Here is a 24,367-nt window from a genome sequence, read left to right on the forward strand (position 1 = left end):
CGCCTTCAAGGTAGCTGTAGACCATCATCTCTGTGTCATGGGCAGAGGGATGTTCAGCCAGGATGTCTTTCTCTGTCACTGAGAAAAATTTCCATAATATATAATGATACTTACTGAAACAGATATGGGGCATTTGGGTAATTAGGAATCTGTTAGCATATTTTTCTCTCTTCTCATTTTCATATATGTCATCTTTTTCAGCAGATGTGTTTGGCTAATATTGGGAGGTAACACGAGTAAGAAAGGATATGATAAGATTCCTTAGACATTCTTGTTTCTTAAAAAAGAACTGCTTCCTTTCTCTGTTAGAAGTAATTTCATATTCAGATGGAAAGCATGGCTTCCCGAAGCTGTTAACATGTTCACTTAGTCTTGGATGTGACCAGTAGCACAGAACTCTGGTGGAACTCAGTAAGACTCCAAATGGTAGCAAGTCAGCATGTCATGGAAAGCACACCATAAGCAGGGTAAAAACTAGATGTGCAGGGGCAGCAGGAATGGTGGCAGGCACACATATTGCACGTGTCTCCTCTGCTCATGCGTACATTTTATCATCCCATAAACGTTCCTTACAAAACGTAAGTTCAAAGATAAAATTATTAAGAATTTCAAGACAGCAGTAGCAGAGCATGAAACCAAGCAAGCGTGGGGCCTTCCTGAGCATTGTTCATGAGGGACGTGATAAACTGATAAAACAACCAAGGCTCTGAGATACCCACACCATGTCAGTGACAGAAGTCCAAGCTACAGATATTGAAGGAACCCTCAATGCCGCTCAGGTACCGAAAGCCCTGTCACTGAGAATGAACCAAAATATAAATTTGGGAGGATAATTTATGGACATTTAGGACTTTGGATTTTTAACCCACAATAACAAGAAAACTTCATTTCAAAAGAAAGTGTGAGGTCTTCAAGTTTGCTTTGGTTATTGAGGGTCCTTTGTGGTTACATATCAATTTTGGGGTCGTTTCTTCTATTTCTGCAAAAATAGGGGATTTTGATAGGCATTGTATTAAATCTGTAGATAGCTTTGTATAATATGGACATTTTAACAATAGTTCATGAACATGGGGTATCTTTCCATTTATTTATGTCTTCCTTAATTTCTTTCAATAATGCTGTAGTTTTTGTTTTTGTTTTTTTTTTTTTTTGCGGTACGTGGGCCTCTCACTGTTGTGGCCTCTCCTGTTGTGGAGCACAGGCTCCGGACGCGCAGGCTCAGCGGCCATGGCTCACGGGCCCAGCCGCTCCGTGGCATGTGGGATCTTCCCGGACCGGGGCACAAACCCGTGTCCCCTGCATCGGCAGGTGGACTCTCAACCACTGCGCCACCAGGGAAGCCCAATGCTGTAGATTTCAGTGTACAAGTCTTTCATGTCTTTCGTTAAGCTTATTCCTAATTATTTTCTTCTTTTTGATGGTATTGTAAATGGAACTGTTCTCCTAATTTCTTTTTCAGATTGTTCATTGTTAATGTACAGAAATGCAAGTGATGTGTATATGTTGATTTCTTACTCTGCAAACTTTGCTAAGTTGTTTTATTCTAATAAATTTTTTGTGAAATATTTAGCATTTTCTATATCTTTTTCAATAGTTTCCCTTTCAGCCTAAGTGTATCCTTAAATCTAGGGGACATTATGACCTCCATCTGAGGCTTTCATCTTAATTATCAACTTATTCAGAGTCTTAGTTGGTTAATGTTCTCTTTATTGTTTGCCATTTTGGAGAATCCAACAAAATGTTCTACTCAAGGTGAGACCTCTTTTCTCTTCCACCTCTGAACCTGAATATCACTTATTACTTACTTCATTCTCTTAGAAGTTTAGCATTCGAAGTTTAAGTGGTGATCCTTCTTAAAAGAGGTCAATATGCTCACCGAATTCAAGACCTCTGGTGAGTTGTGTCAAGTGTATAGGAATCATATTGACTTCTTGGCTGTTAGCACCCCTGGAAACATTTCTAAAGTGGCATTTGAGCTTGATATTCAGGTTTATTGGACACCACATTAAAGAGGTTAACAGAATAAGAGTAGGCTGGTCTTTCCTAAAGCAGACTTTATTCAAGAGTGACCTTGTAGCCACGTGCATCAGGCTCATCCTCATTGAGTCACTGAGAGCCCTCAACCCCCCTAAACTGTAAACTCCTTATAGACACGAATTATATTTTATAGCTGTTGTTCCCCTTCCCTATGCCTAAACATGCCTGAAATAGAAGGTGCCTCTACGAACAGGTGTTGCTTTATTTTAAACTACATTAAGTACATGTATATGTTCATTTCCCTCTGGGAAAGGAGGCTGCATTCCACAGGATTCAAATATCAAGCCTTTAAACTTCTTTGAACCCATAGATATATAAGTAGTTGCATAACTATCCTCCCTCTATACAACTCTAAGATGATCATATCAAAGTATGGTCATTAATTGTTTTTAATTGCAAACAGATAATAAAGCAAAAGGAACTTATTCCACCAAAGTAAAGGCCAAAGTTCGAAAAGACAAATTAATATGGGATTTGTTACTATTTAAATAGTAAAGAACACTGACAAGAAATATCACAGTGCTGGTTGCTATTATCATCTTTTCATTTTCCATTACAGTTGTTTATATTATCTTCATGGAGTTTCACTGAAGTTATCAAGGTTTTTGAATAGTCAAATTAAAAACCAAAATCCCTTGAAATGCCAATACAAAGAAAAATGAGTCAGAACATGAAAAAATGCTTTAGACAAGTTGACAACACATATTCTTTGCTCATTTCTCTTTTTGAGAGAAGTTCCTTTTTATTCGCACCCACATGTACAAGACACTGAATAAAATACAACCCCATCACTCGATGGTGATAAAAAAAGGAAAGACAAGCTGTTTCCAGAAAATTCCTCTATTTATTCCTAGTATCTTGTTGCATCTGGCAAAAAAGAGCATTTTGAAATATTCTGTGAAGTTTTGTATTTTATAATTTGCTTATTTATCTCAATGTAAACATTAAAAACACATGAGAAATATTTTGACATTTGGCATTTGACTATTCCTATCTATTTCCTTAATGTTTCCTTTGCCTCCTATGATGATCTTTTGGGATAGACAGCACATACCGCTCTCATACTCCCCAGACTCTACAGCCCCATACACATGCAAAATAGCTTGTGGGGATGTGTTAACATACACTTGGTTGAGGCAGGAAGGCTGTAGAATACATCGTTTATACACCTCAACATTTTAAGTGTTTTTGGAAAGTAACCCTAGTTTGAGTGCAAATTCCATCGATTTATCAAATGCATTTCAGGTATACCTAGATATGTCCAGTCAAATGGAAAGGCTATATTACTGGGAGACTATTTACATGAGCAAGTGAAAAGAAATCAGTGGAAGAATATATTATAACCAAGAGTCAGATATAATAGGTCAATCAAATAGAATGTAGATCCCAGAAACATATCCACACATATAAGGACAATTGAATTTTCAACAGAGGTTCAAAGCCAATTTAGAGGAGAAAGGATAGTCTTTTTGACAAATGATGCTGGAAGCATGTAGTACACGGATATTGTGCATAGATAGCCATATGCAAAATTATGACCTCTGATCCCTACTTCACACCATATAAAGAATTAACTAAATGTAGATGAAAACATGAATCTCTAAAACATGGACAGAATCTTTTTGACCTTGAGTTAAGTGAAGATTTCCTACAGATGATACCAGAAACAAGATCCATAAAGGAAAAAAAGTGATAAATTGGGTTTCATCTTTGGAAGCCATTATTAATAAAAGCCACAGGTTGGAAAAAAATATTTACAAATTATATACATGAAAAGACTTGTATCTCTAACACATATAGAACTCTCAAAACTCAGTAATTAGAAAAAATTTTAAAAATTAACAGTATGGGTAAAAATATTTTAAAAGAGATCCTGCCAAGGAGGTGTACGGATGCAAATAAGCACAGGAAGTTGCTCACTGTAATCAATTATTAGCTAAATGAAAGTGAAAGCCCCAGGAGATACCACTACATTCCTATTGAATGTCTAAAATTAGAAAAGTCCAACCACACCACTTATTGGTGAGGCAGTGTAGGAACTGGAAGTCTTTTACACTGCCAGTGGGAAGGAAGGTGTCATAGTCACTTCAGTCAACAGTTTGGCTGTTTCTTTATAAGTTGAACATACACCTACCGTATGATCCAGCCTTTCTGCACCTAGATATTTATGCAAGAAAAATGAAAGTATATGTTCATACAAAGACTTGTACATGGATCATCATAGCATCTTTATTTTTAATAGACAGAATTGTAACAACCTCAAGCACGCATCAACAGGCGAATGAATAAACGTACTGTGGTATCCTCATACAGTGAAACACTACTCAGCAAAACAAAGTGATAAACTATTGATAGCCACAAAAATATGAATTACTCTCAAAATGATTACATTGAGTAAAAGAAGCCAGATAAAAGAGTCCTCACTGTGTGAATCCCTTTATATAAATTTCTAGAAAAATGCAAACACATCTATAACGATAGAAAGCATATCAGTGGCCATTTGGGGATGTGGAGGGGTGGAATGTGAGGGGGGAAAAGGGGCTTTATGAATGAGGCATAAAAACACTTGCAAGTGATGGATATGTTCGTTTTCTTGATTGTGTTGGCAGTTCCATGGGTATATGCATAGTTCAGAACTTAAATTGTGTTCTTTAAGTATGTGCAGTGTACCGTGTGTCCGTTATATTTAACAGAGCCATTAAAAAAGGCTAAGAACAGACGTTTGTCTCGACAAATGTAGCAAAGAACAGAAAAGTCAAGTACAGTATGATCTCTGTCCATTGAATTTTCCTATACTTTATTTCCCTCAAAAAATATATCCCAGTTCTTAAAAGAGATGGGACTCTTAATAAAAGGTAAAAACAAAACAAAACAAAACAAAACAAAAACCGGCAAAGCCATCAGCAGGGTGAGCTCCAGCTACTTTTCAATTGTGAGACACTAGGTGCACGGTGCAGACATGCCAGGATGTTTGTTCTTCCTGCACAATATTTTAGAGAGGAAATTAAACCACCCCTGTTAAATGCCTGCAAGTGACGGCCAGAGTGGAGTTTGGAGAATGATGGCTGTGATCTTTAATATGGTTGTGCCTTTGTAAAGACTCTCACTCAGAATTTCCAGGGTAATTTTGGAGTCAACTTGTTTTTGTTTTTTGGATGATATATATGTCTTAACTCACCTCAAGAATATATACACGTAGACTTGAAGTTAGGGACCAGCTGGTATAAATTTGTGTGGTTATCTCCTGACCTTACCTTGTAGCTTCCTTTTGTTCCTTGATTGTAGTTAAGCTTCATCTTCCCTCAAGGCCTTTGTATTTGCTGTTCCCATGTCTTGGAAATAATATTTACAGAAAAATTGTCCATAAATGATTCCTTTCTATTTGGCACTCATCTCTTAAAGATATTTTTTTCCTTGATTGTCCTACGAGCCTAACTCAGTCCCAATTTATCAGATTACCTTACTTCTTTCACAGAATAATAATAAAAACAAATATTATCTTTGGTGTCTCTTTGTATTTAGATGAACTTCTTCCCAAAGAACTCAAGCCCCGCAGTGACAGAGGTTGTTACTTTTCTTATCCCTTATTCTGTGTCTTAGAACTGTGTCTGGCATGTAGTAATCACTTGAGGTCTGTTGACTGGGTAAAGAAGATGTGAGTAGATGAACAGATTTGGAGTTATTTGAGGTCGCGCTTAATGACGGCTGGTGTTGGTGATTCAAATTGTAGGTTTTAGAGTTGGAAGTGATCTTGCTGGTCTCACAGCTACAGCAAAACTCTCCCTACTGTAACATCCCTGACAGACGATCAAGTCTGAGCTTGAATAACTGTATATGGAAGACCCTAACCAGGGCACCCTCCTAGTTCTCTTCAAGCAGATCACAACTTTCCATGGGAGTTTGCTCCCAGTTATTCAGCTGTAATTAGGAGAAAACGGTTTGACTTACCCACAATCATCTTCTCATTCTCCCTGTTCTAGTTCCTAGAGAATAGACAGGAAGAGTTTCCTCTAAATTACATCCTTTGGATTTGCATTCTTGCTTGTACCAAAATAAACACCATGCTATGGCAAAATTCTCCTTGATTGTCTGCCACTTATTGCTACATTGCTTGTTAGTGTTTAGAAATAATTTGTCTTAATGTTCCACATTATAACTGATGGAGTACCTAAATAAAAGAGCTCTCAGTGTTATGTCAGAAGCAATCATACAGATATTTTAACTTACCCTTTTCATGTATTTAATGCTGATGCTGTGTGGAATTGAGCAATAGAGTCACCACATTATTGCCATTGATGAAAAAACATATTTATGGTGAAATTTTTGGTAACTTTGAAAGCTTTACCTGATGCGGAAATTGTCAGCTACATCTTAGAGCTCTGAGCATTTCTCAAAAAGCTGTGATACGAAACATCTCTGCCTTTTCTTGTATTTCTGTTATGTTCAACCACTTCACAAAAAGCATTCTTCATATTCCTGAAATAATGATGGGCTTAGTTGAGATTCTTTTGGGACCTAAGGGACCCACATGTGTTCATAATAGTGTTGAGTTACACAGAGCCTGGATGTTTGGCTCCAGACTGAAAGCCCCATGGAGTCGCTTTTTCACATCTGTTTACCAGTGTGTATGAATGGGAGAAAACCAAAGTTCTGGTTCATTTGATCAAGGTGAGCCAAAGTCCTTTTACTTTTGCTGTGACAAACAGGTAAAGAGGTGTAAAATATCTGAAACCAGCCACTTAGGGTTTGGTAGAATGCTTAGAGAATATACAACAAAAAGAAAAACAAGTGAGTACTGCTGGCAAACTGTTTCAAGGACAGCTAACGAAATAATAATAATAGTAACAACAATAGTAAGGTTGATTTTAAAAGACTTAAGAGTGGCATAGATTCCTAACCACTCTACATGTATTAACTCCATGCCACATCTTTGTAGAATGGGTGAGGTTATTAACCCCTTGTTTTTTAAAAAGGAAGTGAAACAAAGAAGAAACACTCCTGAAGTCCCACCACTAATAAGTGGTAAAGCTGGGGGAAAAAGATCCAGGCAAATTAATTTCAGAGTTAGTGGTCTTAACCAGTAGGTTATGTCCCACAGGTAATATTTGCACGTTTTGAAATCACTTTTCAAATACTATTTCTACCCCTAAAGTACACAGGGAATACCCAGAGAAATTGGCATTATAATTATTGTTATTTCTTTGCCAATAATCTGTTAACTTTTGGCAGTTCAGTATCCTTCCCCAACTTCTTAAAAATTCAGCCAACAATCCCAAAAAAATAAGGGCTAGTGAAAATAAATGTCTTCTAAATCCAGTTCAAGAGAGCAACTAAAACCTAAGGCCCCCAAGGATGTAAAAGAGAAAGCAAAAGAAAAGAAGAGACAAGAAGCCCAAACCCAATGATTAAGCTCCACGTTGTTAGGTAAAGGGGCACTTAACTAATGCTTCTTTAACACCTTGTGCACAGAGACATGGCTCTACAGAAGCCAAGGAGTCTCCCTTTCATCACTGATTCATGGTATGCTTCTGGCAGGGTCACTTCCTTCTTTGAGCCTCAAAGCTTTTCATGAATATAATGAGGGAATTAGAACAAAGTGAGCTCTCACAAGCCAGCTCTCATGTTCTCTCGTGGTACCTGTGAGTCTAGGTAAGTGCTGAATGTCGTTAACATGACAGGTTATATTTTTCTTAACCATTTTTCTTCTCCTGATTTTTATGTAATTTCTAATACATAGTAGAATACTAGAAAAGAAAAAATACCAAACTGAAAAGTAACTGATACACTAACTTTCCATTCTCATTTCACTGCCAATTCAGCCAAAAGCCATCTGTAGAATTCTGATGCAGACCATGAAAACACACTCTAATTGTTCCAAAGTCTTTGCCATACTTGGTAGTCCTGTGATTTCCATTGGCAGAACTATCTTGGACTGTCATCTGCAAATCAATGAAAAAGAAATTAAGTAATAGGAATTCATATCAATGGTATTGGAGAAAGAAATCCTTGAAGTTATCTTATTGTGTGAACCTTCATCCATGTACAAAATCGACAAGAAAAGTTAAGCTTTAAAGGCAACATATTCCCATGAATAGAAGGGAGAACATAACACAAACAATATACAATGCTGAAATTATGTACATGCACATATATACAAGTGGTCTTGAAATATATTCCAGGATATTAATTGGATTAAGTTTTGGGGCACTAAAGCATTTTTTCTCATAGAGAACATTATTCTTTAAGACACATACAGACACACACATATCTGCCCTGCTGGCCTCTCATAGTTTCAGTTGATTCCAATCATTTCCCCATATATTTATTCTCAGATTAATGATTTTTGAACAAGTGTTCATCTCTTTAGAAATACCTGTGCCATGACCGCAGAGTGCTCAGATTTTTTTTGGCATTTGGTGGCATATGATGGGGAAAATGATGAGTTGTGTGACAGGAGAGGTACAAGGTGAACCTTAGAGTAAGTAAGACTTTGTGCATAGTTCTTAATCCCAAAAGGAAAAGAGAAGGATAGCAACAGCAGTCATTGGAATAAAGGACCTCTCAGATGAATCAGCATTAGGATAATTCATTGGTTACTGACTGTCCAGTCATTTTACGTTATAAAGTATTCCTGAGTGACTGCATCATTTTATGAAAGGATCTACCTAACTATAGCTATGTCTTGCTGGAATTAGTTTAGATGGCAATAATGTGCATAGAGAATGGCAATTCTGAATTCATGTCTTCCCAAAATTGAAGACACTCATTAAGGTACAAGTTTACCCAACACCAAAAATGATTTATCCATACTATACTAACTGAGACTGTGTCTTACCATTCTTGTTTGTTAAAGGAGATAACAAGGCTAACTTTTAGTAGAGTAATAGCAGTATACTTAGAAAATGCTTTCAGGTTAAGTTTTGTAAGCAAAGTTCAGTGTTCACCCACCAAAAGCAAATCAGCTCATTTAGTATTGCAGGAAATGCCTTCATACTTTTTCATTGCCACTAAAGGAATTGAAAACACCTGTTGGATATATTCCCTCCTAGAATGTCATTTGTACACTTATTCCTAATAGGACCTGTTATTTTAAAAGCAAACTCCTATTATACAGCGCAGAATAGATACTCAGTATTTTTAGTGATCACATGGTTTTGGGTTCTAAGATTTGGGCTCAGACTTGCATTTCAAGCATTGCAATCTGGGCTTGTTAAATGATTTCCTTGCAACCAGGAAAAGTTGTTTATCTGAATCTAGAGCCCAATTAAGTAAATGTGATAGTGGTGATAGTGGTTGATGAAGCAGACTAGCATAGCAGCTAGGGCAATTATGGACAAGTTCCTTTCAACCTCTCTGTGCCTCAGTGTCTTCCTCTGAAACTGAGTTTCTTCATCAATGGTGATAAATACTGGTACCAATCTGACAGACTTATTGGAAGAAATGAAGGAGTTCACAAATTTCCTAAAGGCTTAATGTTTAGCTTGTCGTTACTAAATGCTGGTAATTAGTAGTAAAACAATATCCCTCTATTATTTATTATATCAAAATAATAATGATAAGGGCCTGTAATTTTATTTATTTATTTATTTAGTTTTGTTTTTTGCGGTACACAGGCCTCTAGCTGTTGTGGCCTCTCCCATTGCGGAGCAAAGGCTCCGGACGGCAGGGGCAGCGGCCATGGCTCACGGGCCCAGCTGCTCCGTGGCATGTGGGATCTTCCCGGACCGGAACACGAACCCGTGTCCCCTGCATCGGCAGGCAGACTCTCAACCACTGAGCCACCAGGGAAGCCCAGGGCCTGTTATTTTAGTAGTTCTATTTTTTGGTCATATAGTTTAGACTAACACATATTGTTTAAATGTGAAACCAAGAAGAAAAACAGTTTTGTTTCTTAAACCTGGTCAAGGCACCCAAATCACCTAATTCAGAAATGTTTCTAATTTGGCATCTGCTTTGAATCTGTCACATCCAGAGAAAGTTTATTGTCTCAGAAAGTGACAGCCTTGTATTTGTGTAGCATAGAAAAGAAGATACAAGCTAGATAAGATACATATACCCCTTATCCTAGTCATGCCACATAGAGTGCAAAACTATTCCTGCTGGGTTCAAACATTGTGATCCAGAGCCTGCCATTGCCTATTATCAGGAGCAGCAAAGGGTAAGAACCGTATGTGTTTTCCCTTAAGTTGGTCTACAACACAGATACTGTCAATCAGCGTCTGATAGTACCCTCCCCATGGACAAACTTCTGTGCTCTTTTGAGCATGCTCAGATGGAGTCTACCATCAGTGTGGTGGGAGTTCACTTCGCTTCAAGTGTGTCCACGTTGAAGGGTGAAATTAACACATACTAACGAAATTGTGGCTGTCCAAACTAGGAAAATAGTTAAAGAATCAGGACAGGAAGAATCAGGCAAATACTCATTTGGCATCAACCCAATAAAAAAGCTTCTTGGTGAGAAAATAGTTGCCAAAGATGAAAACCCAGAATAGTGCTACTTTAGCCTAACCACAGTGTCAAAGCAAATAACACACATACACAAAACGCAAAAGGAAGCCCTCTTCACACTAATGCCCCAAAGTCCTTTATGGGTCTTCAAATTGAGCAGGTATGTTGGTTGATTACTTGGGTAATTTCTCTGAAAATATTGTCAGTCATCACACTTGTGTCTCTGTGTATGTATTACTCCTTGGTATACGTGTATATAATTTACATATGTATGTATCACATATATCCTCACATTTGAGTACAGATAATAGTTTAAGCCCATAGGTGATAATAAAAATGGTTTAACAAAGATGATGTATTACTTATAACTAGTGTATCTGGTAAAAATCTCTGTTTGAAGGTCCTTCAAAAGACCAGTGATTATTAAAAATAAGAGATTAAAACTGACTCTAAAAGCCTCAATTTTAGACAGTGAGTTTAGGTTCCCTAATACCTGGATTTACGTCCAGAGCTGGGATCTTGACACCCACATCTAACTTATTTGCAGATCGGAAATCTAGCCTGGCTATATTACTTCCATTCTTCCATATGAAACTGGTCTTACCCTCTGTGCTGATGTGAGCCATAAACTGCTCCGAATGGAAACTGCTTATGATTTAATATCACACACTCGTGAAAAAGCCAGAGGAGAAGATGCAAAAGAGAAATTCTTAAAAAATTAGTTGGGTCATCTGTTCTTACAAAGTATGTCTGCTTTTTGGAAACCTATCCAATCACTTTGACTTTTTTTCATTAGAGATGTTCCTAGGGTTTTTGAATGATTAAATGTAGACATTCAGAAGTAGAAATAGCATGAAAATGGCAAGAATCACTGGATAATTTTTCTCATCTGGTTGTACAGCATGGGAGAGGAACATGTGTCAGTTGTAAACTCTGAGGCTCTTGTGAGGCCTACTGTTAACTCAGTTGTTGGCTCTGAACGCTCACTTGCACTCAAGAGAGTACGCATCTTCCAAATTTCTCTTTTCCTTTCTCTGTCTAGCTATTTTTAAAAATTGGTGCTTAATTACAATCTACTAGAAAATTTCCATTCGAAGGAAGCTTTTATTTTTAATCTCCCTCTACACCAGAAATCTTAAATTGATAAGAGGATGTTTTGGCTAAGTAACCTTAAATCCAATCTTTAAGAAGAGCAAAGTTGGAAGACTCGCACTTCCTAATTTCAAACCTTATTATGAAGCTACAGTAACCGAGACAGTGTGACGCTGGTGTAAGTATAGACCTAAAACTCAGTGAAACAGAATAGGGAATCCATGAATTAACCCTCACTTTTATAGTCAGTTGACTTGAACAAGGGTATGGAGATAATTCAATCAGGGAAAGAACAGTCTTTACAACAAGTATTGCTGGGATAGCTGGATATTCACCTGCCCCTTCATCACAGGATACACAAAATTAACTCAAATTCACTAAAAAATTAACTCAAAATAGACCTAACTAAAAGAGGTAAAAATATAAAATTCTTAGAAGAAAACATAAGAGTAAATTTTGACTTTGAGTTAGGCAAAAACCTTATTAGATAAGACACCAAAAGCACAAGTAATGCCCAAAGAAACAAATAAATTGGACTTAACCAAATAAAATGTTTGTTCTTTAAGGTATACTGTCAAGAAAGTGAAAAGACAACTGGCAGAACAGGGGAAAATACTTGCAAATCACATGTAGTAAATAATTTGTATCTACATACATAAGGAATATTTACAACTCAATAAAAGAAACTCAACTTTAAAAAATGGGCAAAGGATCTGAATAGACATTTCTCCAAATAAAATATACAAATGGCCAATAATCACATGAGAAGATGCTCAACATCATTAGCCATGAGGGAAATGCAAATTAAAGCCACAATGAAATGCCACTTCCTATCTACTAGGATTGCTAAAATTTAAAAAGGAAGATGTTAACAACTGTTGGCAAGGATGTGTAAAAATTGAAACCAACCATTATACACTGCTGGTATATGTATGGCCTCTTTGGGAAACAGTCTGGCATTTCCTCAATGTGCTAAATATAGGATTACCATACGACCCAGCAATTCCACTCCAGCTTATATACCCAAGAGAAATGAAAACATATCCACCACAATTGGTATATGAATGTCCACAACATCACTATTCATAATAGCTTGAGCATAAACAACCCAAATGTTCATTAACTGGTAAACGGATAAACACAAATGTGGTATATCTATACAATGATATATTATTTGTCAATAAACTGGAATGAAGTAGCAATACATGCTACAGCATGAATGAACCCTGAAAATATTATGCTAAGTGAAAGAAGCCAGTCAGGGAAGATCACATATTATTTGACTCAATTTATATGAAATGTGATGAGTAGGCAAATGCATAGGGACACTAAGTAAACTAGTGGTGGTTTAAGGACTGGGGGAATTGGGTGGAAACAAGGAGTGACTGCTCATGGTTCAGGTGTTTCTTCTTTGGGTGATGAAAATATTCTAAAATCGCGTTATGATTGCATTACTCGGTAAGTATACTAAAAACCATTGGACTGCACACTTAAATGGGTGAATTGCATGTTATGTGAATTAATCTTAACAAAGCTATATATATCCTGCAATTACCTGTAGGATTTTAAACCACTTCTTTCTTACATGGTTTCATGCAATAACGTCAGGAATAATACCACATATTACATTTATTCCACAGGTATGACAACAGAACCTATAGGGTGGATGGTATTACTTGGGAGAAGTCTCCCAGCTCTACATTTACAAGATCGGATGGCAGTGAAACCTCCTTTGTAGACTATTACAGGGAGTTATGAAATTTTATTTCTTCAAACATATTTGTCTTAAAATTTTTCATGTTATACAATTAAGTATATTTCTCAAGTCTTAGTTAGACACATATATATGTATTTGTATATATTCTCCTTTTGGGGTATTATAGCGTGGCTTATATCTGTTATCCATGTATTCAGTGTTTTGTGTATAGGGTAATGTCACATAATTAGAATGGCTCCAAGATGGCCCTCCCTGTCAGGCTTAGAAGTGGCTATGGATGTTTTGACCATGTAGATGGATTGTTAGGTAGAAATAAAATATGGTAAGACTTCAGAAATGAGAACTTTATGTAGGAGTTTCAGCCCTACAGAACTTGGTTCAAAAAGAAGAAAAAATGACCAGTTACAATCTGAGATGATGTCTGTTATGTGCTAAATCTCATAATTCATGGATTCCTCTATTTATTTATTTATATTTGCCTGTGTTGGGTCTCCGTTGCTGTGCGCGGGCTTTCTCTAGTTTCGGCGAGTAGGGACTACTCTTCATTGTGGTGCGCGGGCTTCTCATTGTGGTGGCTTAGTTGCTCTGCGACATGTGGGGTCTTCCCGGACCACCGAACGAACCCGTGTCCCCTGCATTGGCAGGCGGATTGTTAACCACTGTGCCACCAGGGAAGTCCCTCCTCTATTTTTTTAATTTTTAATTTTTTAATTTTTTTTTTTTGCGGTACGCGGGCCTCTCACTGTTGTGGCCTCTCCCATTGCAGAGCACAGGCTCTGGACACGCAGGCTCAGCAGCCATGGCTCACAGGCCTAGCCGCTCCGCAGCATGTGGGATCTTCCCACACCAGGTCATGAACCCATGTCCCCTGCATCGGCAGGCAGACTCTCAACCACTGCACCACCAGGGAAGCCCTCCCTCCTCTATTTTTAATTTGAGTGCTCACAAATAAACTCAGGCCAGTTGGTGAGGTTGGTTTTCTAGCTTTAGCAGATGAGAGAAAGGTAATTGAAGGAATGGCAGATATTTGTGGCAAATGGAAAGAACTTATAGATGGATGCTTTTTTTTAAGAAAGCTTGTATTATACTGGGAGTCAAAACATAGCTACTTGGAACAATTGCAGGTACATAACCCTCTGACATCCCTTCAAGGGAGGGTTATTATGACATTATCCTCATTTGTGTTCCACACTTATTACTTGTTCATTCAATCCCAAAAGCATTTAGTGAGTGCCTATTGTATATCTTGGGTATACATTAGTAAGACTATTTAGTTCTCAGCTCTTAAGGCACTTGCATTCTCATGGCAGACAGAGAGATGACAAACGAGAAGAAAACTATTCTAATAGTTATAAGGGATATGGAGATAATTAAAATTGGGTGGTACTATGGAGAACATCTGGTGGCTATTAGTCTGCAAGGTCATGGATATCTTCTCTGCGAAGCTGATATGTAAATGGCAGCAAGGAGCGAGCTAGGTACGGATGAGGGAGAAGAGGTAGAACAAAGGCACTATTTTTGGGGTGGGCATGGTGTACCCAGAGCCCAAACTAGGCTGGAGTGTTCTCTAGAGAAGTAAATTGGATTTTATTGTCAAATCATATTATGTAGGGCTTCCCTGGTGGTGCAATGGTTGAGAGTCTGCCTGCCGATGCAGGGGACACGGGTTTGTGCCCCGGTCCGGGGAAGATCCCACATGTCACGGAGCGGCTGGGCCCGTGAGCCATGGACACTGAGCCTGTGCATCCGGAGCCTGTGCTCCGCAATGGGAGAGGCCACAACAGTGAGAGGCCCGCGTACAGAAAAAAAAATCATATTATGTAGATATTTGTAAGATTTCTGTCTAATATACAGAGAATGGGCTGTACGGGGGTAAAAATGGAGGCAGGAAAACCAGTGAGGAGGTTATTAAATCAGTTGACTTAAGTGATGATGGTGGCCTGGAGCAGGATGGGAGAAGTGGGTGAAAATGGAGAGGACATAGTGAAGGCTTGGTTGTAATAAGTGTAATAAGATTGTTCTGGGATGAGATAGGCACAGATGGAATTGCAACCTGAAATATCAGTAAGTTAATTTTAAAAGGTTTATTTCTGGCTTGAATAAAGTCTAATGAGAGTCAGGGAGACTCAGTGATCTCATCTGTTACCATTTTGTGGCTCTACCATCTCAACAAGAGGACTCCAAGGTTGTCATGTTAGAAGAAAAGAGGTAGAAGCAGCATACTGGCTCTTAGGTCCCTTAGACTGAAAGTGATAGGCTAATGCACTACTTTCACTCATATTTCTTTGTTAAAATTCAGTCCTATAGCCTGAACCTACCTAAGTGGACACTCTTTTCTTTCGTGTACAGATGTGGTGAGTTCAGTATCATCTCTCTGCCAAAGGGGGTAAAAAAAGTATGCTCTTTGGGCATGCTGATGAGTCTGGAGTCCCACGGTGTAAAGCCTGGAGTTTTCATTTTGGGAATTATTAGCTCTTACCTAGTCTTGGATTTTGATATGCAGTCACCTAGGCAGAATATATAGATGACCAAGAGAATGTAATATTTCAGGAAAGAAAGATATGCGTCTCTGTAGAATGTTAAGATGAGGTTAAATGAGAGCGTATACATATGCCCCAATTCACCAAACTGTACACATTATGGGCAGATTTTTGTATACCAATTATACCTCAATAGAGCTGGGGGAAAAATACACAGTGAAGAGTATATTGAGTTTCATAGCATGGAGTTCACTGCCAAGAGCAAATTGTGTAATGGTGGGCATTGAAGTCCAGGTGGAGGGTACTGAAGGAAAAATTTAGCAATGTTTGCATAGAAGGGAAGAGAAATGCTATGTAGATGAAGGATTTTTTTAAGTCAGAGAATACTACAGTGTGTGTTTATCCTGGTATAACTAGAGAAGGAGAAATTGTTAATACGGAAGGCAAGATAAATGAGGGGTAATGATAGGAACAAAATCCCTGAAGGAAAGAAGAGGTTAGAATCCATAGCTGTAGTAGAGATTACAGACCCTTTTCTGGAGCAGGACACATCCTCCATAGTAATCAGAGGGCAAGAAGAACATACATATGTGTAGAGAGAAGGCAAACACTGGGCAGAATATAAGTGTATTCCTGTCTGAATCCTCAGACATTCACTTCTCAGTGAGTATGAAGCAAGACCATTGGCTGAGTTAGTTGATGGGCAGCGATGAGGGAGATGTATAGCAGATTTGAGAAGAGATGAGAAAGTGTGAAATGCTGGTTTTTTGAACGGGTAGGAAGCATAACTAGGGAATCTGAACAGAACACCCCTTTTAGATTGTGGCAGACTAACTCTAGAACCAGTCAGCAGGGTTTGGTTGTTGGTTGCATGGGCAGAACAGACAGCTGGGTTTTACCAGGGTTTGAGACTTGCCAACGTAGCATGATCAAGGCATAGTGAAGGAATGAATGGCATTTGTGAGGACGTGATTGTGACAGGCTATGGAATGCAAGCTGGGGAAGTAAGGGAGGTGAGGCTGTGAGAGAGTTAAGGACCTCTCTCCTTCTCAGTTTATGTGTGCTGATACCTCCACCTAGGCTGATGTTTGCTTGTTCATCCTACAAATTTTATCTCAAAGATCTTTGATTAAGAAGAGCCGTTCTGGGTCCATCCATGTTGCTGCTAATGGCATTATTTCATTCTTTTTTCTGACTGAGTAATATTCACTTGTGTGTGTGTGTGTGTATACACCACAACTTCTTTATCCATTCATCTGTCGATGGACATATGATTTACTTATATGTGCAATCTAAAATATGACACAAATGAACATATCTATGAAACAAACAGACTCACAGGTACAGAGAATAGACTTGTGGTTTCCAAGTGGGAGGGAGTCGGGGAGGGAAAGATTGGGAGTTTAGGATTAGCAGATGCAAACTATTATATATAGGATGGAACAACAACAAAGTCCTACTGCATAGCACAGGGAACTATATTCAATATCCTGTGATAAACCATAATGGAAAAGAATATGAAAAAGAATATACATATGTATAACTGAGTCACTTTGCTATATAGCACAAATTAACACAGTATTGTAAATCAACAATACTTCATAATTTTTTTTAAAAAAGAGCCATTCTGGATATCCCAACAGTACCCCTCCCTCCCATGCATACACTGACCTGCAACATCAGGCCTCTGTGAGGTCACCCTTTTCTGTTATGTACTTGTATTTCATAACACTTATCCCAATTTGTAATTATATATTTGGGTGATTTTTATAAATCTCTCCCCTCCCCAATAGACTATGAGTTTCATAGGACTAGGAGAGCTATGATTCTGCTCTTTGCAATACATATCTCTTATACCTTACACCATGACTGACACATAGTAGTTCATACACATAGGTTGTAATAGATAATTCATGCATGTTAGAATCAGAGAGTAGTGGGATTAGTAATAATTTGAGAGAGTGTGTCACATTAAGGCAAACTACCTTCTCAGCATGTGTTGATATATAGAGTCTTACATGTAAACATAAGAAAATGGTTCCAGCAGATTTACTTGAGTGAAATGGATGTGCTGAAATATTTGAATGACTAGGGTAGTCTCAGGATGCCCTGGTAGGAGCTGAGTCTCATAAGAGTCTCATAATGAGATCTGGGAAAAACTGCTGAATTCATAGATGAGGCATTAGAAAGTAGGCACAATCCTACCTTTCAAATAATGGAAATAGGGACAACAGGACTGATTTGTTTTTTGGACCTAAAACAATAGACTGCAGGTTTCTTCTTCAGCAAAGATGGGTTTATTTGGGATCAGTGGAGAATTGCAATTTGGGGTCTGCAACCCTGGTGAGCCATGTGCAAGTCCCACTTGAGGAGGACAGGAGAACCCTTTCATAGAAGAGAAAAGAAAGTTGGAAGGGCTTTAGTAAACAAAGAGACCATGGCTTTTCATTGGCCAAGGTCTTGCCTGGGAAGAAGAGAAGTCTTTCTTCTTCCTGTTGGGCTCTGCTATCATGGCAGGGTATGAGAGAGCTCCCCCTCTGGTCTCCTGACTCTATTTAATTGAGGTTTGTTTATTTTTTTATTTTTATTTTTATTTATTTTTTATTTTTTTTTACAAATTTAATCAGTTATACATATACATATGTTCCCATATCCCCTCCCTTTTGCATCTCCCTCCCACCCTCCCTAGAGGTTTGTTTATTTTTTACAAAAGCTATAAGAAATGGGAAGTGTGATTTCTAAAGTTCTCTATAGGAGGAAGAGCATGTCCAAAGGCTTTGATAAACTGGGTGATAGGAGCTGTGGATGAAGCTTAAAATGATGCCATGATTCTACATGCATGTATATACCTGCACAAGTGCCCTCCTTAAAGAAGGGTCTAGGACAAGGAAATAGGGGGTGAATCTTAGCTGCCTTCAAATAACTACAGTGCTTGAAGGAAAAAATATATAATCTGCAACAATAGCATGAGAATTAATAGTAGCCACCCAGCTTGAAAAGAAAAGAGCCATGAAACCTCGATTTGAAGTCTTCTTGCCCAAAGTTGGAACTCCTTTTGAAGCTCTCAGATGCTTAAATGACAGATGATACCAGAATTCATGTGGTTAACTTATTGATGAGGACCTTGCTAATAAGCAGCTTAGGAAGATCTACAAAGAATCTCCACTTTGTGTTGGGGAGTAAAGTCACTCTGTTGTACAAGAATTTGCTGCCTTAGGGATAGGAACTTCTGTATGTGATGTCTTAGAAGATGCCTTTCCCTACTGGAAGCAGAGACTAAGGGTTTAGGGGAAATAAAGTAAGAGGAATGTTGGGAATAGATCTGGAATTGCCACTCTAAAAAGTTGCCAGGTTTTTTTGTCCCCCATTAGTAGAGGAATCCTCTTGAAAATTCTCAATATGTTTTAGAAACTTTCAAGGCATTACTGTGGTGAGAAAAACATACTACACAAGTCTCACCCATCTACATCTATAATAAAAAGGGTAGCACAATGATTCCATTATATTTTGTGGGTGTTCTACTCTCCTTGGCCATCTATGTTTATAAGTGATCCCTGGGACATCAAATTAAGAGAATATTAAGAGTGTTTTGGAGGCTTTCTTAAACTGGGGGAAACAATATCACCACACCTCTAGTCCTCCATTTGTGATCCAAAAATGCACTTTTGTACCTATTTATTTGATGTTACTAAGGTTTTGCTAATAGGCATGCCAGTGTTCGTTTTTCTGTTGAACAGCACTGTGGTACAGTGGTCACTACCTTAAATCAGCCACTTTTGATCACCAAGGGCAAATGGAAAATGAGCCGACAGGACACACTCCATCAACCTATAATGCTGGTTCCTGAGCTATGCCACCTGACAGGTACTGTGGATTTATACCATTTTCATAAAAGAGAGCCCTTCTTTAAAGTCACCAATATTACTTTACAGGATTTTCACAAGACTCCACATGACCCAGACTTGCTCTCTCTGATTTTCTTCTTCTTCCGGATACAACAGTTAAGTTTTCTCTAATAGAAATCTATTCTTGCTAGTTTGGAGTGTTATCTTTCGGATTTTTTTTTTAAGGCTTAACGGATGACCTGCATAAAGACTACAGAATGATGAGAGAGTAGTCCACCTATATGAGGATGGATCCAGGTAGAAGGCAGCATAAATTGCTAACATTCATGGATGCTTTAAGGGAGTAAGTGCGTGGCAATTCCCTGGCTGTCCAGTGGTTAGGACTCCATGCTTTCACTGCTGAGGGCCTGGGCTCAATCCCTGGTCAGGAAACTAAGATCCTGCAAGCTGCACAGGGTAAGTGCTACTTTTCTGTGTGTGTGAAGTGGAGACCTGTGTGGATCACTTGGCATCTCAGATTCTTCAATTAAAAAGTGACAATTGGGGCTTCCCTGGTGGCACAGTGGTTGAGAGTCCGCCTGCCGATGTGGGGGACACGGTTCGTGCCCCGGTCCGGAAAGATCCCACATGCCGGGGAGCGGCTGGGCCCGTGAGCCATGGCCACTGAGCCTGCACGTCCGGAGCCTGTGCTCTGCAACGGGAGAGGCCACAGCAGTGTGAGGCCCGCGTACCGCAAAAAAAAAAAAAAAAAAAAAAAAAGTGACGATTGGGAAGAAAGTGATATTTGGGGAGTGGGGAGGTGCAACTCTATTTTTTTCTGTCATTGCAGTGTCAGAGGAGGCCAAGAGGGGCTAAGAATGAAATAGATTCTAAGTGTCTGCACAAATGTGAGAACAAAGACAAGATTGAGTCTTAGGGAGTTTACCTGTAGCATCTTGACACAAAACACAAGCAATAAGGAACTTTAGATGAGAGGAACACTGACTTGTGTTTTGCAAATGGATAATTGCCTCTGCATATTTTCTTGGATTTGAGCATGTGGAAATATTTTTTCTTTCAGAAATAATACTGTGCAAAAGGAGCTTCGAGACTGGAATTTGGAACTTGAGACAGAGTTTTTATTGTTTTCTGGAAGAATTTTGCAAGATGTAAGAATTCATCAAGGAAGAAGAATTGTAAGACAGCTGCAGAATTGTCACGTCAAAGTTGGGTCAAATTAGTAACAACCCAAAGGGGAACTAACTCGGTCATGTCAATAACTATGACTGCTGTTTTCAGACTACCTGTCATTTCCATATGAGAGGACAAGACATCATTTAATAAGAATACAGGTAACATGCTTGGCATATAGTAGTCTCTGTATTATATCTTTATTAGTATTGTGCACATTCTCTCATAGTAAAATGATCTTCCAAATGTATCCTTAAGAGTCAAATACCTAAAATCATAATAACCCATGGTATTCTAGTGTGACTAACCTATATCTTAAGGAAAAATAGCTGACATTAGACCAGATGTGAAAGACTACAATGTACATAGATTTCCTTGGACTGCCTTTTTTTTTTTTTTTTTTTTTTTGCGGTACGTGGGCCTCTCACCGCTGCGGCCTCTCCCGCTGTGGAGCACAGTCTCTGGACGCGCAGGGCCAGCAGACATGGCTCACGGGCCCAGCCACTCCACGGCACGCGGGATCCTCCCAGACCGGGGTGCGAACCCGTGCCCCCTGCATCAACAGGCGGACTCTCAACCACTGCACCACCAGGGAAGACCTGGACTGCCTTTTTAAGTCAGCGTTTAATTCCAACCCCAGGATTCTCATCTCAGTTGTTTGTGATTTCATAGATCCGTGAACTTTGAATATCTGTCACGTGCAATCTTATGTTACCTGTTCTTGTCCTTCAGCATTTTGAATGAGCATTATAATGACAGTAGAAAGCAAGTGGTTTGTTGATTTCTTAATTTTAATGGACCTTTACCTAGAATATAATGTGTTGGAGCTTTTCAGGATCAACTGACAAATGAGAATTTCATGTTTAGATTTCATGTAAAACTCTGTCCAAGTTCTTACTCTGTATCTTGTGGGGAGGGGTAACAAGGGAGGGCTTTACTTTTTTTGCAAACATGTTTGAAAACATGTCAGCTTTTGTATTCATTAGTTATAATAAACTTATTTTTAAAGTACTTAAAAAATCTTGTCATGGCTGAAGTTTAAAATGGTAATGTTTCAATGGGAGATAGCACAGATTTACAGTGGAAAGGATTGTAAATGGATAATTGCCTTTGCATATTAGATGATGTTGGTTTTCTTTTTTTTTAATGAAGTTTTATACCATGTCTTGGAATTCTCTTCCAGTTTGACAACCATAATGAAGATTGGTCAAGAAACACAAGGGTACCTGTACTTAGAGCAATGTCACTGGATCATTGGCTAATACTCTACACTAAGGGAAATTATGGAACAGCCCTTACCTTTCAGCAGAATCTACAGAAAATCACACCCAAAATGGGCATAATTGTCAGAAATGCAAAACTGTAAGTAGAGCAGAAATTATCTACAATTTCAAAATCGATTGCTGGCAATTTGAAAGTGGAAAAACTTCTTAAATTGTAGGAATCTGTCACGTTATCCAAACTCTGAAAGTGTGTAAGCAAAAAAGTAAAGTCTGCTCCAGCCCACACATATTAAATCAGGCTTTTGTGATCTATGGATTTCTGGCTATTGGGCTACATCTTGAAGACATGAGAATTAGCAACTTGATATGAGTGGACGGGGGAGGAGGGAATAGCAAAAACTACTTCCCAGTCTTGTTTCCAAAAATTGAACTTGTTTTTGTCTTAAAAACCTTCAACTGAAATACTTACCTTGGCAGTTTATCTTGCCTTGTTTTATATCATGTTTCATTGGCTGTATAAAATGTGACATGTTTCACTGTTCATTACTTTTGAAGTATAGATGAAATACTTATTTTCTAGGCTTGAAGCAGATGATACAGTCCATTCTTATATAAGCACCTTTGAAAAACATGCTTCACAAAAAACACAGATTGTAAGTGTCTATTTGATGTGTGCCCCGTCCTTAGTGAGCTGCATTTGTATGTATTTTAGAATTTGGATGTTGCCATTGGTTTCCTAAACCAGCCAGAAAATATAAATTTACCCCTATAATGTAGCTGAATACAGACTTTGGGGTTTAAGCTACTACTTAATATCACCATGTTATGCTCATTCTTTTAGGCTTGAGGACTTAGAATTATCTTTTAAGTCTCAGATTAAAAAACACCATACAAATATTAAGTAATATGGATTATGGTAGGCACACATTCATCATTTCTCTCTCCAGCTGTAACCTGCAAAGTCTATGATCTGTTCTCTTCCAGTAAGTGTTCTTTCTTTTGTCTGGTATTTTTCTTGGGATTTTTCCTTTCTCCCATCTGTTGTCACTACGTTGTATCTGAATTACTAAAGCAACATCTTTTTCCTTTCTTCCTTGGATTCTTTTCCCAAACTCATCTCCCATTCTTCCCTCATCATCCAGGATGCTCTTTATATTTATCTATCTATCTATCTATCTATCTATCTATCTATCTATCTACCTATCTATCTATCTTGGCAGTGCCAGGTCTTAGTTGCGGCATGTGGGCTTCTTAGTTGTGGCATGCAGGGCCTTTTAGTTGCAGCATGTGGACTCTTAGTTGTGGCATACGGGATCCAGTTCCCCAACCAGGGATCGAACCTGGGCCCCCTGCATTGGGAGCGTGGAGTCTTACCCACTGGACCACCAGGGAAGTCCCCAGGATGCTCTTAAAAGGGATCTTTGTTTCTTGATCCTGAAACCAGGATATTCCTCCTCTTGTCTTTTCCATAGAGCCTAGACTTTTCTCTCCTTTCAGCTTCTACCAAGCAACCTTGTAGGCTACTCTGAAGGATACCTTCTGTGAGCCATTATTATACTCAAATGAAATGTCTTACTTTTGAAATCCTGTTCTTAAATCTGTGTCTTGCTTCCTGTTACTTTGATTGAATGCCATGCTTCATGCTTCTCTGGTGCTGTAGCCTTAAATGCTCAGCTAGGTCAAGGAAGCCTCTGGTGGGACTCAGCAAAGCATCACGTGTTAGAATGGAGTTCAAGAGGCCTTGGTGGTGGTTTGCATCCCAACTCATCACATGACTTTCTTTGTTCATTTAGCATCTGCCTAGAAAGTGAAAGACTGCCTTTCTAATTGTGGGAATTTCTCTTAAGAAAGTTTATCTGAAACTTGAATGGGAATTTGCCCCACTTTTACTAATTTATCCTAGTTTTGCTTTTTGGAACAATATCTTTTATTCAGGGCAGTCCCTTAAATATTTTAAGGTATCTTTTCAAATGGTGGGGAGAGCATGCCTACAATCTTATGCATGCCAAACAACTGGGAATGACCAATAAAATAGGAACTGGAAATTATGTGTAAAACATCTTCTGGCACAAATGTAAGTCTCCCTAGACCAGGAACAGAGGGGAATTCTCGTATATAAGCAGGGGTGAAGCCATGTGGCTCACAAATTTCAAACGCTGTGTGGCGCTGGGTGGGGGCCAGAACCAGGCTGTGTAAGGTAATCCACTGAATGTGATGGGAAGACATCAAGTCAAATATTTATATTATATCCCAAATTAAACATTAACTTCCCAAATATTAATATGAATTGGTGGTAACACTACCAAGAGTTCATAAGTACTCACATAGTTTGGGAATAGTAAAGAATTTAATTCC

The 24,367-nt window shown here is 38.6% G+C and overlaps 1 pseudogene across 1 annotated transcript in view; it reads left to right on the plus strand.

The window, feature by feature from the left end:
* The first annotated feature begins 722 nt into the window (after positions 1 to 722).
* The window catches only part of LOC309801622 (piwi-like protein 3), a 33,265-nt pseudogene continuing 9,620 nt past the window's right edge, over positions 723 to 24,367 (plus strand). The window contains exons 1-8 of the transcript in view: positions 723 to 779; positions 11,046 to 11,229; positions 13,218 to 13,329; positions 19,512 to 19,638; positions 19,845 to 19,962; positions 20,680 to 20,794; positions 21,973 to 22,151; positions 22,593 to 22,665. The product of the transcript in view is annotated as a piwi-like protein 3 (transcript). The remainder of the gene's footprint in view (positions 780 to 11,045; positions 11,230 to 13,217; positions 13,330 to 19,511; positions 19,639 to 19,844; positions 19,963 to 20,679; positions 20,795 to 21,972; positions 22,152 to 22,592; positions 22,666 to 24,367) is intronic.

This window comes from Mesoplodon mirus, assembly GCF_964341445.2.
Source record: "Mesoplodon mirus genome assembly, contig: SUPER_3_unloc_1, whole genome shotgun sequence".
Taxonomy (NCBI): domain Eukaryota; kingdom Metazoa; phylum Chordata; class Mammalia; order Artiodactyla; family Ziphiidae; genus Mesoplodon; species Mesoplodon mirus.